The sequence below is a fragment of the Pezoporus flaviventris genome, unplaced genomic scaffold, assembly GCF_033815535.1.
Source record: "Pezoporus flaviventris isolate CSIRO_AGI_PZ_B2104156 unplaced genomic scaffold, CSIRO_AGI_Pfla_v1 ptg000002l, whole genome shotgun sequence".
Classification (NCBI taxonomy): domain Eukaryota; kingdom Metazoa; phylum Chordata; class Aves; order Psittaciformes; family Psittacidae; genus Pezoporus; species Pezoporus flaviventris.
In genome coordinates this window covers 35,146,288-35,161,747 of record NW_026892550.1, presented here as the reverse complement: position 1 = coordinate 35,161,747, position 15,460 = coordinate 35,146,288, and positions in this window count along the sequence as shown.

Here is a 15,460-nt window from a genome sequence, read left to right as displayed (position 1 = left end):
GGAAGTGCAGCAGGAGGTCCAGGAGACCTCCTTGGATGGATAAGGAGCTGCTGAGGAAAACTGAAATGAAAAAAGAAACTTATAAAAAGTGGAAGCAAGGACAGGCGGCCTGGGAAGAATACAGGGATGTCTGGGAAGCTAGGGACCAGGTTAGGAAAGTTAAGGACAGGTTAGAATTAAACTTGGCTAGTGATGTTAAGGATAACAGGAAGGGGTTCTTTAGGTATGTAGCACATAAAAAACAGACTAGGGACAACACAGGCCCCCTCAGCTCTCGGGAGAACTGGCTACACAGGATTTGGAGAAGGCTGAGGTTCTGAATGACTTCTTTGCCTCAGTCTTCACTGGGAAAGATTGACCTCACCACCCAAGTATCGGAAGACAGACGCAGGGACTGTGAGAATGAAAACCTTGCGTCCACTGCAGGAGAGGATCTGGCTCGAGACCATCTTAAAAATCTGAACGTGCACAAGTCCATGGGTCCTGATGTCTCTACCTGGACTTGTGCAAAGCATTCGACACTGTCCCACACAACATCCTTGTCTCTAAATTGGAGAGACATCAGTTTGATAGATGGACTGCTTGGTGGACAAAGAACTGGCTGGATGGCCACACACAAAGAGTTGTAGTCAATGGCTCAATGTCCTGCTGAAGACCAGTAACGAGTGGCGTCCCTCAGGGATAGATGTTGGGACCGGTCTTGTTTAACAGTCGTTGCTGACATGGAGAATGTGATTGAGTGCGCCCTCAGCAAGTTTGCTGATGACACCAAGCCATGGCCTACTGTTGATACCCTGGAGGGAAGGAATGCCATCCAGAGGGACCTGGACACACTTGTGAGGTGGGCTGATGCCAACCACATGAAGTTTAACCATGACAAGTGCAGGGTCCTGCTCCTGGGTTGGAGCAATCCCAGGCACAGCTACAGGTTGGGCAGAGAAGAGATTCAGAGCAGCCCTGTGGAGAAGGGCTTGGGGGTGTTGGTTGATGAGAAAATAAACATGAGCCGGCTTCAGTGTGCGCTTGCAGCCCAGAAAGCCAACTGTATCCTGGGCTGCATCAAAAGGAGCGTGACCAGCAGGTCGAAGGAGGTGATCCTGCCCCTCTACTCTGCTCTCGTGAGACCTCACCTGGAATATTGTGGCAGTTCTAGTGTCCTCAACATAAGGACATGGAACTGTTGGAACAAGTCCAGAGAAGGGCCACGAGGGTGATCAGGGGACTGGAGCACCTCCCGTATGAAGACAGGCTGAGGAAGTTGGGGTTGTTGAGCCTGCAGAAGAGAAGGCTGCGTGGAGACCTCATAGCAGCCTTCCAGTATCTGAAGGGGGCCTATAGGGGTGCTGGGGAGGGACTGTTCATTAGGGACTGTAGTGATAGGACAAGGGGTAATGGGTTAAAACTTAGACAGGGGAAGTTCAGGTTGGATGCAAGAAACAAGTTCTTAACTGCAAGGGTGGTGAGGCACTGGAATAGGTTGCCCAGGGAGGTTGTGCATGCTCCATCCCTGGTAGCGTTCAAGACCAGGCTAGGCAGAGCCTTGGGTGAGATGGTTTAGTGTGAGGTGTCCCTGGCCATGGCAGGGGGGTTAGAACTAGATGATCTTAAGGTCCTTTCCAACACTAACTATTCTATGATTCTATGATTCTAAGCTTTCCAAACAGGAAACATGTCTTTTTCCTGGACTGGGAAACATTTTAATACTTAGGTACCATTGCACCATACAAATACTATTATGAATGGTGGAATCTTATTTAATAACGGTAATCTGCAAAAGCTGTTGAGCTCGTGGAACTAGAGATACAGCAGTTCTTAAAACATACAAAATCAAATGGAGGTATAATTTGTCTGGTCAAAAGGGATACATTATCATCCAAATAATGCAGTTGTGAATTTTACTTGGTTTTAATCTCACAAGATCCTAGTGTTTCTCTGTTCTGACTCCCTAGCATTTTGATGTTGATTCTAAAGAGCTTTTCCAGCTATACATTGGGTACTATCTTTAAGAGAGGAAAAGAAATGATTCAGACTTTGTTTGATGGCATTATTTTTTTTTGTAAGAAAACCTTTTCCTTCCTTTCTTACACAGATATTACATAAACATGAATGCATTCTTTTAACTTCTAGTATTTTACCTTCAAGAGCACTTTAGAAATGCAGCTTTTATTTTATTATGTATTAAAATGTTTGGTTTGCTCAAATATGTTCTCTTTAATGCAAGTTACTGTGTACATTGTTGAAACTTATTTTCTTCAGTGCTCTGGGGACTTTAAGAATAAGTCAATTAGAAAATGCAAATGAGTTCACTTTCTCTGAAAGGCTTTTATATAGAAAAGGAAGAAAACTCATGGCATCCTTGGAACAGTGCAAGCTGACTGACTTTGAGCTTAGAAATTGATGCTGCTACCAAGGCTTTCAAACAAATAGATTTTTTTTTTGTAATAGCTTCATTATGACTCAGTCCTAAGAGTGAAGCTATTTTATGCTACTGTTAAGTTACTCATTATGGCGTTGTCCAAATGATCATAGAGTCATAGAAACATTTAATTTTAAAAGACCCTTAAAATCATCAAGTTAAACTGTCAGCCTAAGAGACCAACCTGATTTATCAGATAAAACTACTACTAAAAATGATTGGAAGATTGGAACTTTGCAGTGATTTTAGTTTTATGAAGTATTTATAGCCTAAACCTCAAACAATTCTCTGTTTATTAAAGGTTTTTTTTTTTCATGTTTCACAGTGGATGAAATATTCATACAAAATTTGTTTATTTCCAAATACTCTATGCTGAAGTAACGCTACAGAGGAGTGCTGTTATGTCATCAAGATCAGAGTGAGATTTGCCCCAGCAGCAGTTCTAGCTCTGCAGAATATTTTGCTCTTTATGCAGGGGGTACATTTCTACGTTGTTATTTTTCTTGATGTGAAACAATGTTACTACAATTTGGCAGGCTGTTGCAGGTGGGTAGATATTTATGTGATTCTAAAATGTATCACACAATGCAACATTCAAAAGGCTAATTTAATGCTGGATACAATTACTGCTATCTCAGAAATTATTTCTTTGAATAGCTTTTTTTCCATGTTCCTTGTGGTTCATCTGTACTTTGTTGAGTTCCAAATCAGTATTTTTGGCATATCTTTTATACCCAGAAAATTCTGAAATTCATTAACTTATTCACAAATCATGAGAATTAGTTCTTTCAACCTACACATTTGCTAATAAGGTCACTCAGATATTGTGTATGAGCTCTATCTTTAGTCTCTTTTGGTTCAGAAATCACAATATCTCCTCTGGTTTATTCTTAATGTCAACAATAATACCTATAGATTTTCTTGTCATCCAATTTACCAGAGTCTACACAGTAACAATTCACAGTATAGGTCTCAATTTCTTCTTCAAAGTAGCATGCTTACGAATATATCTGTTCATGAGCACATTCATCCGCCTTGACTCCACAGTGAGAATAATGGGAAGAATCATTCAATAGCTCAGAGTGCTCACCGGGCAGAACCATTTTACCTTCATGAAAGGAGTCAGTAACATCTCCTAGGAAGTCAAGGAGAAACCCTAGTCAGTAGTACAGACTGAATCCAGACTATAGGATTCCTTACAGTCAGTTATTTTATGACTTTCCCAGTGAATTCGTTCCACTTTCCACAAAATGAAAGAAAACCAGATCCCATCTTAACTGGTTGAAATAAGCTTTTAATTAATCCTACTTGTGATTTATTTATTTGTTTATTTATTTTTAATGCATTTTCTCTCTTGTTCTGATGTGCCTAATCCTTTGTACAGATATACACTAAAAAAAAAACAGGCTTTTCACTCAGAGTTTGGGTTTTACCCTAGAGTCATGCCTTTTGAAGCTAAATTTGGCAATCCTTGGCTTGTGTCCCCAGAGTCCCTGTAGGGTTCTAATCCAAAGTGCCTGACAAAAAGATAAAAGCATGAAATCTGTTTTCTAAGATCCATACCACATTACCAGTGCATGTAACGTCATTTTAACTTGTTGTATATGACTATAGCTCTCACAGCTAGGACATTCCAGCTAAAAGGTTGCCTTCCTTGTGAAGTTAAGATCACTTATACCCCACTTGAAATTATAGTCATTCTAACAGTAAAGTTAGGTGATCTGAAATACAGTAATGTTACTTTTTTAACAAGAATGTTTCATAGAAAATACAACTCCTGTATTTATAAAGAAAAGTATATTTTCCTAAATATTTTGTACTTGTACCAGTCTTCATAAACTGCTTACGTATTCTTTCTGTGGGGAAAAAAAAAATCAAATTATTTCACATATAGAAGTAGATTCTGTTAAAAAATAAAGTCATACCAAGAAAACACAATAAAACAAAAAAAAAAAGAATGAAGAAGTAAGAAGAGAAGTAATATTATTCTGAAATATTTGGGACTAATCAAATAACGTATTTGGGCTGTCAGCAAGCTTGCTAAGCCCAGGAAAAAAAAAATAAAAAAAGATAATATCTATCCAGTAGAATTTTTGAGCATAATATTTATTCTCTTAGTTCTTCTGCTGTATGGAGGAGAGCTGTCCATTTCCTTCAATTGACCAACACAAAAGAGAGGGAATTCCAGATACAAGTTATCTGAACTTTATCATTTTTCCCATTGCAAAGTTAAAGGCAGATGCATTTGTGTTACCGTTACCCAGACAAAGACATCAGTGTTATGAAACTGAAGATACAGAGAGAATGTCTGAAACCCTCTAGGTTGATGTGTAAAGCTGAGAGATAAGAAATAGTTCCAATTTTAGATAAAAGATTCTGGTTTTGTATTGTATGTGTTCCTTTGGCTTATAAAAGAATTTAAATTTTGCTTATACCTTATTTTGACGAGCTGTCTGGAAGCTATTTGAAGGCAGAAAAAAGACAGATAGGAAAAAAAAGGAGACAGTCATTATTGGGAACGATTTTACAAATCATTGGTTCCTGCTAGATTAAATGATCATAGTATTTTTTATATGTGCTTATAAAATGTAGTTGAATTGATCTTTGCTAATCTAAAATGCAATTCATGAATGAAATAGAAAAAAAATAATTACATCATTAATTTTGCATTTAGGCCTCCCTTCAAAGAGGTTATTGCACTTAGAAAGCAAGACAAAATCAAAAGACTTTAGGAATGTAACAAAGGAAAGAACGTAAGGGATAAGTGGTAGCAAGTTTAATAAAATTCACAGTAGAGAACAGAAGAAAGTAGCTTGAGGTACTTCTACCTCTCTACCAATTATTTTTCAAAAGTTGTGGAGGTTACTAAATTTCCCCAATTTTAGAAAGTGAGAAAAACGCTTATAAATTTTACCTACTTAAGTATCCAGACTTGGGAAGCTGGGAAGGAGAAGGGGTATCAGTGCTTTGAAAAGTAGTTTAAAATTAAAATTTTGATTTATTTTTTTCATATTAGCAATAACTCCCCTACCCTCTGCCAAGCCAAAAGTGAAACTCAAACAAAAAAAGAGACTAAATTGAGGAAGAAAAAAAAAAAAAAAGATTCTCTGCTAGAAAGTAGTTTGGTTAGAATACAGAAGCATAGGATGGGGAAACAAAACTGAGATTAAAACTACTACCGCATCCCAGCAAGATTGCCTGTAGAAAACTGAATGAACTAACAAGTGATTGGTTAATAAGAATATTCACAGAACTGCCAGCCTGCTTGGCACTTGTTAAGTGGCAGCTGGTCCAATAATGCAACTATTGCTAGCGCTATGATCCTAAAAAAAATCTTGAAAAGCTGGGGGAAGTCCAAAGAAGAGCTAGGTGGGATCAAAGACATCTGGAAAATATGGTACATTGAAAGACTCAGATGTTCCCTCCTGGGGAAAATGGGACTATGTAGTAGGCTTAATTCCTAATTAAAATGAAAAGCAGTTTTATAAACTGAAAAAAAAATAAATCTATCAATAGAGAGAATTAAATACGTAAAAACCCTTCGTTGAATGTGCTTAAAAAGAAAAGGTAAAATTTTGTTCTTTAATCTGTTACAAATGGTGTATGGAGACATCATTCTGCTTCACAGCTGGGGAATTTTCCGTTCTCCCTTCCAGTTCTGTTGTTGCTATTATTATTTGTTGTTACTGTTATTATTAATTGATGTTGATATTTATTATGATTATTATATAAATCCACTTGTATGTCCCATAAATTAAAGTTTTAATCTGAGTCATCTAGATTGTATGACAGTGTAATTTAACATAAAACTTTTTTCATTCAGTGATTTAGGAGAGAACACCCCATGTTTGTTGAAGCCAAATACATGAGAAGAGATAATGTGACCTAGTTCTTATGCAAGATCTAGAAAGAAATGAGGTAACATCTATTTTGTATCAATAAAGCTTAGTGATTCCAAGCAACTGCTTTGGAAAACTGGATTTTCTAGGCTTCTCACAACCATGCATATATTTCTGAAATTTTCAACACTAGCATATATATAATAAGTTACAGGACAATTACATTTATTTAAATCGGCAGACAATTAACAAATAAAGCTATTTCACATTGATTGTTAATGGTAATGGTAATGCTAATGGTAAACGATATTGTTAATAAAGTTTTAGCTTTTCCTTTAAAGCCAAGCTTTACAAAGATGAAAAACTGTTTCCTGGAGGGCAAACGTTTCTTGATACTGCAAGATTTAGTTCTGTTCAATATTCTTGAAACTGGAGGAATAAATATGAAAGAAGTGAATCTACTGCTTTGGATTAACAGGATCTGATTGTGGCTTTTTTTGAAGGTCAGTAGTTTTTGAACCTATGGACAACAGCAGTAATGTATACACAAAGGAAATTAAATTCAGAAGCCAGTTACTAATCAAATTTAAAATGGCTTGACACAGCTTGAGTTGGTTAATAGGGGTGAACATTTATTTTGTTCCAGAAGAAAGTGCATTTGAATGATGAAAGCTGCTCATGAAAGAGGTGGGTCATGGGATGTCAGAATGAATGCTTACAGTCTATCCAGTCTTTTCCTTTCTTATCTTGTTGAGAGCTAGTCAATGAGACAGGTCGACAGAAATTCAGATTGGACAAAATATTTGTGTAACAGTTTTGGACATGAGCTGGGAGGAAACTAGCAAGTTAGTGAATGAAAAAGCAGCTTTTATGTGATATTTGCAAGCATTAAATTCAGGAAATTGTACCACCTGTGGCTTAAAGACCAGCTATAGATAAATATCCAGCTTTGCTCTACTCAGCATCCTCTCTGTAACTTGTAGAAGAGAGTTTATCAATATAACTTTTGAATGAATGAGGTTTTGTAAGGTTATCTACCATGTAATATCTGACAGACAGAAGGCATTGATGCCAAAAGGACTGCCACAGACTGAACGGTGAAGATCATATGAGATGAAATGCAAGATACTTTCATTCCAGATAACACTTCACAACTATAAATTACAGCAATAAGATATTTGAATTTAAAAAAAAAAAAGACGAAAAAACCAGACAATGCAAACCCACAAAATACCAAGTTTTATTTTTACATTGGAGTTATTTATCTTGACTTTTTTATGCAGACACGTTTGATTTCCTATATCTTACATCTTTTATAACCATTTTATCTGCCATCACTCAAATGTTTTGGAAGACACGTTTGTGAGTTCATGTCCTAAAATCTACCCCTTCCTTTACTACTGTCATGGATTAGGATGCATCTTTTCAAAAGTGCAATTAGAAAATAGAATAGAATACTTCAGTTAGAAGGGACCTATAACAATCATCTAGTCCAGCTGCCTGACCATTTCAGGGCTTACCAGAAGTTAAAACATGCTGTTAAACAGTATTGTCTAAATTCCTCTTAAACACTAACAGGCTTGGGGCCTTGACCATCTCTCTGGGAAGCCTGTTCCAGTGTTTGACCACCCTCTCAGTAAAGAAATGCTTCCTAATGTCCAGTCTAAACCTCAGCTGGCAGAGTTTTGAACCATTTCTGTGTCCTATCACTGGATCCCACGGAAATCTGCACCTAACTCTGCACTTCCCCTTCTCAGAAAGCTGTAGAGGGCAACAAAGTTGCCCCTCACCCTTTTTTTCTCCAAACTAGACAAATCCAAAGTCCTCAGCTGCTCCTCATAGGGCATTCCTCACAGCCCTTTCACCAGCTTTGCTTCCCACCTCTGGGTACATTTAAGGACCATCACATATTTCTTGAATAGTGGCTGCTAGAAATGCACACGGGGTGAGGCCACACCAATGCTGAATACAGCAGGATAATCACCTCTTTTGACAGGCTGGTTATACTGTGTTTGGTGCAGTTTGCCCTCTGGGCTGCCACGGTACACTGCTGACTCACATTGAGCCTGCTGTCAACCAGCACCCTCAGATCCCTTTCTGCAGGGCTGCTCTCCAGCCACTCCTCTCCCAGTTCATACTAGTAACTAGGAGTTATTCCATCCTAGCTACAGAATCCAACTTTTTTTTTTTTTTCAGTAATATTTCATGGCATTGATGGTTGCCCAATGCTCCAATCTAAAGCTGTTAACTGAATAACTAGTATTTCTCAAAATAAAATGTATTATGATGACCATTAGTCTGTACAGTTTTACCGAATGCATTATATCTGAGTTCTTAACTCTAAATACTAATTATGGATTCCAGCTCAAATTTTAAAGCAGCTTGAAGCTGGTGGGGAGGAGAGAGAGAAAAACGAAGCAGGGGTGGGAGGCAGAAGAAATAAAATGAGAATAAGGTCTGAAATAACTTCGAATATAACTTTTTCTTTATTTTCCTCAGGCTCTTTCATGTCACAACTCAGCAACAAAGGTTGTAAGAATGTGGAGGAAAAGCTGTTATCTTTACATGCTCATTTGATGTCATTCTGCTTTTGCACAGGCACATTCCTCTAGTACTTCCTTCTCTCCTCTTAAGAGATACGTCTTTCTTCCATTTCCAAAGATTCATAAAATGCTCTGATATACCACCTCATAGGCTAAATTACTCAGCTTTATCCAAGTCATTAGAAATATATATTGCCTTGGAGAACTTGCAACATATATACTGATTTAAACATTTTCTTTTTAAAACTAAGATGTCGAGGTTAAGTGGCAATCCTTTGTTCTGTTCTGTAGTGGAAACTTCTATGAATCTTGAACAGTTTAAAGGAAAATAACAAATTTATGTCTTTGCTCATGTGACTAATAGCTTTTAAAGTAAAGGTTGATTAAAGTTGTAACTGCAGAATACTCTGAAATGGAATTGATATTATAGAATAGAATTGAAAATGAATAGAATTGAAAATATAAATCAGCTCCTTGTAAGCAGAATAAATAAATTAGCTGATGTTATTATGAGGATGCAAATTTGTTAGTTGCTTTGTGGATGTTTAAACTCTGTAGCAAACACCAAAGGAAAACTTAATTTTCCTTATACTGTCAGAAGCTCAAAATGGATTTAAAAATTAATTAAACAGAACCACACTAAATTTAATTCATATTCATAAAACTTCTAAGTGAGGTGTAGAGTTACAAAATTCTAAATTCAATGCATTCAGAGTTCCCTATTAATTAAAACAGAATAAGATGGATTTTTTTTTTCCCCCATGCACCACAATGTGAGTGCTGCATGAACTAAACATGCAGTGGCACTAATAAAAATTTTGCCCTACTCTATCTCCTTGGAGCAGAGACCAGATAGTCCTGTAGGAAGAAATACTTGTGTATCTATGCACCATACCCTATTTTGTTTGACCTTTCCATTCCTGAAAATGGCCTGAGGTGGAAATGAGTTCAGCTTATTAAAACCATAATATTCTCAGTTGTATCAGAAGCTACCTAATATAGTAATTCCTATTTTACGTTCAGTATATAGTAAAACTAAAACTAACTTTTGATGCAGTGGATATCTGAACATGTCTCACTATTGCTGTTGCTTAGATACAATCCATGGTATTTCATCATTGTACAAAAAAATATTTTTAGTGTGCTGTAACCCCAGAGAAAACAATAAAAAGAAAAATTTAGCTGATTTCTTGAAAAATATCTTGATTGCCTGATGTTTTAATGTCTTAACTGCATAGCATTCATATATTGCTTACTATAATTCAGTAAGGTTTTTTAATAAACTTATAAAAATAAACGAAAAATCTTTCAAAAGTAAATCTTATTTAACAGAGAACTACGAGATAAATTATCTATTCATTTTATTTCTTTAAATGCACATTTTGTCATTCCCAGCACTTCATTTTAAAGAACTATAAAGAAATTATATGTACTGCCAAGAAAACATCTTTCAGCTTCCAGCTTTAGTTACTCAGGAAAGGCATATATCTTAGCTGTTTGGGAAGGATTTGTCTTTTTGTGCTTCTTTCATCACTATGGAGCTTACCTATACTATAAACATCAAGATTCTGTAGAGATAAAATTAACATAAGTAAGTAGTGAAGTAGATGACACACTTAGCAGTCTGTCAGAAGGTCAGCAAATAAAATTTCTAAATCAGTTTATTTTTTATACTCTTTAGTAACTATTAATTATGCACATTATACTGGTTTATGGGCTGGAGTTGTTGTCTACCATAAAAACCAAAAATTACAAAACCAGAAAAACAACCCACACCCAAAATTTTTAAGGTATCCTGAAGATGAAACAAGTTCCTTAGTGCTAAGGCAAAAAGACTCTTTGACAATGCTTTACACACTTTTAGTGGTAATGGATTAACATTAAGCTATCAGCATGGCATCAATACTATTATGTTAAAGAAAGCTTGTCTAATAGATCACCAGCATTCATTTCCAAATAACTTAGGTGTTATTAATGCAATGGGTATTGAACACACTAAATCCACAAATGCATTGCAATGACTGGTCATCACTTAAATTTTCATTCTAAACAGATAGCAAGACTGCCACAGGGCAGTTAAGAGGCGGGAAGACTGAAAAAGAAAATAAGATGCTTTGGTCCAGTCTGTATTTTTAGAGCTGGGACTGAAAACAAAGAGAAAGCAATTATGAGTCTGTTAGCATGCTCTGTAGATCTGGTATTAAGGCAGTGTTTACCATTTTTCCTATCTAGTAATACCTCCCGATAGTGCTTGCTTTGTCGCTTTGGAATAGCAACTAAAGCATTAGAGGTAATCTGAAACAAACAGAGGTGTGGAGTAGCATGTTTCTATGCAGTTTTTAGCAATAGTTTGAGGAAGTGAGAAAATTGCTCTGTGGGGTACATTTACTATATAGAAAACAACTCAATTTCTACAACCTCGCTACTAGCATTCAGTCAGCTGATCGGAGCTAGCCTAGCTAGAGCCACAGCCGGCACGCTTCAGCGACCGCGAGGATCAACGGAGATGAGGAAAATCAGAGGGGACAGCGGAGAGACATCGCGGCTCCCGACATCTCCCGATCCCCGAAGGCCCAGCAGCCCTTGCGAGAGAGAGGCTGACGTGAAGGGGGGCGTTCCCACGGTGACGATGACCACTCCCCTGCCCCTTGCCTTGAAAGAGCCTCTGAGAGGGCAGCGACGTGTCACCGCCCACCAGTTGCAGGGAGGAGCCAGCAGGTCGTGTTGCTGACCCTGTTGCTGGTGTCCGACTGCTGACCAATATGGTCGCCTCCAGAAAGAGAGCTTGCAGTAAGAAGACTGCAGCAACTCAGACAGAGACCCCCTCCCAAACCGTGGCTGTCCAGGTCTCTGGGTGCAGGGAGTGCCAGAGCCTGCTGCTGCCGGGGGAGGGAGGACAGCATTCCACCTGTGTGAGGTGTGAGCAGGTAGAAGATCTGCTTAGCCTGGAGGCAAGACTTAAGGAGGAGGTTGAGACGCTGAGGACCATCAGGGAGTGTGAAAGGGAGATCGACTGAAGGAGTAACTCCCTGGCGTGCCAGTCAGAACGGTTCCAGGGAGATACCCCCCCAAAAGGGGAAGGACCCCCTGCCTTCTCACACAGAGGGGGATGGCCCAAGACAGCCCCTGCCCTGAAGCTGTTGCGCAGAGGTAGGGGACCAAAAAGATGACGAGGGTTGGAAGCGAGTTCCAGTTCGGCGTCGTGGGAAACCTTCCCGCCTTCCTGCCCTGCTTCCCCAGGTGTCCCTCCATAATGGGTTCGAGGCCCTGGATCTTGAAGGAGAGGTAGGTGAGGATGTGGTGCAAGACCGGCCTACAAGGCCACATAGGAAAAGGCGGTCGACTTTGCACCTCAAGACTGCCTCTGATAAGAAAGAAAGAAGGGTCATTGTAGTAGGGGATTCTCTTCTGAGAGGAACAGAGGGCCCAATCTGCAGAGTTGACCCTCATCATAGGGAAGTGTGTAGTCTGCCTGGAGCCCGGATCAGGGATATCACTAGGGCGCTCCGCAACCTGGTGCACCCGATAGACTACTACCCACTGCTGGTCTTCCAGGCAGGTGGGGGGGGAAGCTGCTTCCCGCAGTCTGAGGGGGATGAAGAAAGACTACAGGGCCTTGGGGCGGATGGTGAAAGAGTCTGGGGCTCAAGTGATCTTCTCCTCGCTCCTTCCATCTTCCATTGATGATGTGGGACGGAATGGCAAGATTCAGTTCATAAACAATTGGTTTCGAGACTGGTGCTACAGGCAGGGCTTTGGATTCTTTGATAACGGCTGGTTTTATAGGGCACCAGTCTGGACAATGGCATGTGGGAAAGGTTTATCTCACAGAGGCAAAAGGATGGTGGGGCACGAATTAGCAGGGCTCATTTGGAGAGCTTTAAACTAGATTCGAAGGGGAATGGGGTTGTAGCTGGGCTTGCCCCAGTGGGGCAGCACTCCAGAATTGATGAAGACTGGGAGGCCTCCCATAATCCTAGGGTGAAATCGGTGTGCTCAGCTCGCTCCCTGGAATGTCTGTACACCAATGCACAAAGCATGGGAAATAAGCAGGAAGAGTTGGAAACCTGTGTTAAGTCAGGAGACTATGATCTGGTGGCAATTACAGAGACATGGTGGGACAGCTCACATACTGGAATATAGTCATGGAGGGCTATGTCCTTTTCAGGAAAGACAGGCCAGCCAGGCGGGGTGGTGGGGTTGCTCTTTATGTGCAGGAGCAACTACAATGCACCGAGTTCTGTCCAGGGACAGATGACGAGCGAGTTGAGAGTCTGTGGGTGAGAATTAAGGGGCAGGCTGGCAGGGGGGATACTGTTGTGGGTGTCTGTTACAGACCACCAGATCAGGGTGAGGAAGTTGACGAGGCCTTCTACAGGCAGCTGAGAGCGGCCTCACAGTCACAGGCCGTGGTCGTCTTGGGGGATTTTAACTTCCCTGGTGTTTGCTGGAAGGACCACTCAGCAACCCAGCCACAGTCCAGGAGGTTCCTCCAGTGTATGGATGATAACTTCCTCATGCAAATGGTGGATGAGCCGACCAGGAGAGGAGCGCTGCTGGATCTCATCCTCACTAACAAGGAGGGTCTGGTAGAAGCAGTAAGGGTTGAGGGCTGCCATGGTTGCAGCGACCACGAGATGGTGGAATTCAGGATCTCGTGTGGTAGGACCAGTAGAATACCAAGTAGAATTGCAACCCTGGACTTTAGCAGGGCAAACTTTGGCCTTTTCAAGCAATTGATAGGGGAAATCCCATGGGCAAGGCTGTTTGAAGGTAAAGGGGCCCAAGATAGTTGGTTGGCATTCAAGGATTGCTTTTTCCGTGCTCAAGATCAGAGCATCCCGACACGTAGGAAGTGAAGGAAGAGGGCCAGGAGACCTGCATGGCTAAATAGGGAATTGCTGGGTATGCTCAAGTGGAAGAGGAGAGTTTACAGGTCATGGAAGGAGGGGCTGGCCACTTGGGAGGAATATAAGGCTGCTGCTAGAGGATGTAGGAAGGCAGCTAGGATGACTAAGGCCTCCTTAGAATTAAACCTGGCGAGAAGGGTCAAGGACAGCAAAAAGAGCTTTTTCAAATACATGGCAGATAAAATTAACACCAGAGGCAATGTAGGCCCACTGATGAATGGGATGGGTGCCCTGGTGACAGAAGATACAGAGATGGCAGAGTTACTGAATGCCTTCTTTGTCTCTGTCTACTCTGCTGCAGGCAGTCCTGAAGAGCCCTGTACCCCTGAGATCTTAGATGAAGTCAGGTCAACGGAGCGGTTTGCCTTAGTCGATGAGGAATGGGTTAGAGACCAGTTGAGCAATCTGGACATCCATAAATCCATGGGTCCAGATGGGATGCACCCGTGGGTGCTGAGGGAACTGGCGGAAGTCATCACTAGACCACTCTCCATCATCTTTACCAAGTCTTGGGAAACGGGAGAGGTGCCTGAGGACTGGAGGAAAGCAAATGTCACTCCAGTCTTCAGAAAGGGCAAGAAGGAGGACCCGGGTAACTATAGACCAGTCAGCCTCACCTCCGTCCCTGGGAAAGTGATGGGACACCTTATCCTTGGTGCCATCTTAAGGCATATCAAGGATAAGAGGGTTATGAGGGGCAGTCAACATGGCTTCACCAAGGGGAAATCATGCTTGACCAATCTCTTAGCCTTTTATGAGGAAATAACACGGTGGATGGATGATGGCAGAGCGGTGGATGTGGTCTACCTTGACTTCAGCAAAGCATTTGACACAGTCTTGCACAGCATCCTCACAGCTAAATTGAGGAAGTGTGGTCTGGATGATCAGGTAGTGAGGTGGACTGCGAACTGGCTGAAGGAGAGAAGCCAGAGAGTTGTAGTGTATGGGGCGGAGTCTGGTTGGAGGCCTGTATCTAGTGGAGTGCCTCAAGGGTCAGTACTGGGACCAGTATTATTTAATATATTCATCAACGATTTAGATGAGGGAATTGAGTGTACTGTCAGCAAGTTTGCTGGTGACACTAAGCTGGGAGGAGTGGCTGACACGCCAGAAGGCTGTGCTGCCATCCAGCGAGACCTGGACAGGCTGGAGAGCTGGGCAGGGAATAACTTGATGAAATATAACAAGGGAAAGTGTAGAGTCCTGCATCTGGGCAGGAACAACCCCAGGTTCCAGTATAGGTTGGGGAACGACCTGTTAGCAGTGTAGGGGAGAGGGACCTGGGGGTCCTAGTGGACGACAGGATGACCATGAGCAAACACTGTGCACTTGTGGCCAAGAAGGCCAGTGGCATCCTGGGGTGTATTAGAAGGGGGGTGGTTAGTAGGTCGAGAGAGGTCCTCCTTCCCCTCTACTCTGCCCTGGTGAGACTGCATCTGGAATATTGTGTCCAGTTCTGGGCCCCTCAGTTCAAGAAGGAGAGGGACCTGCTGGAGAGAGTCCAGCGCAGGGCAACTAAGATGATTAAGGGAGTGGAGCATCTCCCTTATGAGGAAAGACTGAGGGAGCTGGGTCTCTATAGTTTAGAGAAGAGGAGACTGAGGAGTGACCTTATTAGTGGATATAAATATATAAAGGGGGAGTGTCACAACGATGGAGCCAGGCTCTACCCAGTGGCAAACAATGATAGGACAAGGGGTAATGGGTACAAACTGGAACACAAGAGGTTCCACTTAAGCTTGAGAAGAAACT